The sequence below is a fragment of the Corvus brachyrhynchos genome, unplaced genomic scaffold (genome assembly GCF_000691975.1).
Source record: "Corvus brachyrhynchos isolate BGI_N302 unplaced genomic scaffold, ASM69197v1 scaffold142, whole genome shotgun sequence".
Lineage (NCBI taxonomy): Eukaryota > Metazoa > Chordata > Aves > Passeriformes > Corvidae > Corvus > Corvus brachyrhynchos.
In genome coordinates, this window is record NW_008237226.1 from 3,955,844 (window position 1) to 3,958,804 (window position 2,961).

Sequence of the window (2,961 nt, forward strand, 5' to 3'; positions counted from 1 at the left end):
CCCCCTCCCGCCTCCATCATGGGAAATAACTTTTTTTTTTCCCTCCAGAAAAACGCGAATTCTTTTGTCTTTTCCTTTTCTTTTTCTTTTTCTGGTTTGTTTTGGTTTGGTTTGGTTTGGTTTTTTTTGGTTACTTTCCTTTCACAGTCAGCACAGAGCTCCGGCAGGAAGTAAGCGGCCATGAATGCTTTTGGGAAGCATCAATAAACTTGGTTGCTGAAGAACCCCCAATCACAGCAAAGTCTTTGCCCCGACAGAATTGCAGCTGGAGATGCACGGGGCAGGGGGGCAAGGAGAACAGGGTGTGCAGAGGAGTAGGGTGCACAGGCAGTCCATTTTCCGATGCAGAGAATATTCTGTTCGGAGCCAATTCCTGCAAATACTGAGATTTGCCACTGGAAAAAAAAATAAAAATCACAAAACAAATATCAATCAACTCTGTCTCCATGGGGCAAAAGCACATGGCCTAGTTCCCAGTTCTCCCAGCTGGTACCCTCCAGCACATGATCTTCTGGACCTCAAGGATGATTATGATCCAGCTCCTGAACCACCTCATACACTGATTTAACTGGGAAGGGGTGGACCCAAATCCCCTTACCCAGAGAGAAGTGTAATTCAACTAAGTGGTTTTATAGCTACAAAACGTGTATGCCTAGAATCTAACTGATTTAGAATAACTAAACAAACAAAAAAAGATACAATACTGTACAAACGAAAATAATTCATGTCAGAAAGAAGCATATAATTACTCTATCTGGGCTCACAATGCTAACCAGCATATAAGAAATTCTACAGGTTAAAGTGACTTCAAAACTGACCCCAGCAATTCCACATGCCCTTCCTATTTCTAAGAGGTTTAGAAGCAGCACCTGGAAGGCCAGTGAGGGGAAACTTGCTGAGGGCAGAAGGGAGATCCCTGATTTCCCCCAGAGAAAAGAGGGAGCTGGTACCACTCACTTTCAAGGAAAAGGCCAGCAGCATGTGAGTTTTTGCAGGAGACTGTGCATACTTTCCAAGAACTTGATTTATGCTCACAATATATTTTAGTTTAAATCAGAGAAATTCCTCATCAACTTCTGAAGTCCTTGATTTATAAGAAAAATATGCTGAAGTTAACAGCAAACCCCATAATATTTAAATGTGAAAGTGTCACATATTCAAATACACAGATCAAATATTTCTTTATAAACAGTGTGAAAAATCACATCACAGTACAAGGTCCGTATGTACACGACCTCCCTTTGTTTTTTTGTTTAGTAATATTCATGCCTTTCCTTTCCTTTCCTTTCCTTTCCTTTCCTTTCCTTTCCTTTCCTTTCCTTTCCTTTCCTTTCCTTTCCTTTCCTTTCCTTTCCTTTCCTTTCCTTTCCTTTCCTTTCCCTAATATTTAGGCATCTGTAACAAGCATGGTACAAACCCTTCTCAGGTTCCACAGGCATTAATTGTCTCACTTTACATGCAATGGACTTCACTTTAGGGAAGGAGAAGTGAAGCCTTGGTTGCTGTCTCCCCCTGAAGATCTCTGGATCTTTAAATTCTCGACGGGCTCTGTTAACTGTGCTATTCCCAAGGAGGGGCTGAGGGGCACAGGGTCCTTTGGCCAGATAAATATGCAGCCTCACATTCAAGATGAATGTAGAAAAGAGATTTCTTCAGTACCCTGACATTTACCTCTGTGCTCAAATGTGCTGGTTTATCACTCTCCTATTAAACGGTGTTCAATGCAAGATCATCTTTTCACCCCAAATTCTCTCAATATTTTGGGGGAACATATGTAATTGTTCTGTCCTTTAAAAGTGTTCTAGCCGCCTTTCTGTGTGGTGATGTCAGGAGAGATTGCCATGGGAGATTATATGCTCATGCTGTCAAACGGAATAAATTCATAACAAAAAAGTGCCACATAGTTAATGTGGCTTTATATGCTCCTCAGAGTTTTTTTGAAGGACTTTTAAAAAAAATGATGGGACTATTTTTTTTTTCTCCCCATCTGAAGTAGTCAAACTATCCTGTCTCCCCAAGTACAAAGAAGCTATACAAATCTCTAAAATTACCTAAACCATTTTTCTCAATTTTCACAAGTTAAGTGATTCAGGAAGAAATTTCCAAACATGATTAAATATAAACACCAGCTAAACCAGATTATATTAAAAACAATTTGTTGTAGAGGCTGAAATTACTTACTTGGATTGTCAGAGTTCTTTGAAAGTATAAATTCTACTACATTTGTTTTAAAGTTCAAAATCAAGGAGATGTTTCAAACAATATACATTTTAGAATAGTAATAAATCATAAAAAACCCACTGTGAATAATATTTTCTTTGCATAACAACCTTTAAAAGGTTTAATCCTTTGTGTTCATGAAAACAACATGCTACTTTTTAACATTTCTGATTTAGAAAAGGTAAGTATACACTTACTTTTTATCAACAATGGAAGTTTCCCCATACAGAAATTAAGAAATCCCTTATTTATTTTAAAATTGACTATATTTTAATTTTTAGAAATTTACAGCTATTTTTAGAAATTAATCTTTTAAGAAGCTTATTAAATATTGTTAAGAAATGAATTCTGACTACCATTTGTAGCTATTTCTACACTTATGTAATTCTAAAGTATTTTTTGCTCTAGAAATACAAAAATTTGGGAATGTGTATTGAAAGAGGAAGAAATTTCTTTCTGCATCACTGTTTTCTGATTTTACATCAATTTTTTCTTTGTGAAATTATGTTTTTCAATACTTTTCAATTTCATTATTTTTAATTCTAATTTATTTTTAAATCACTGTAATTTCAAAGAAATCAAGAAAAAGAGAATCCACTTATACTGAAATGCATTTAAAAAGGAAAATTCTAATGTATTATTTGAATTAAACTTCAATCAAACTCCATTAAAATTAAAAATAAATTATGTTATGTACTGTACACAAATCACTTTCGTAAAATGAGGTCTGTACTGTTTTGC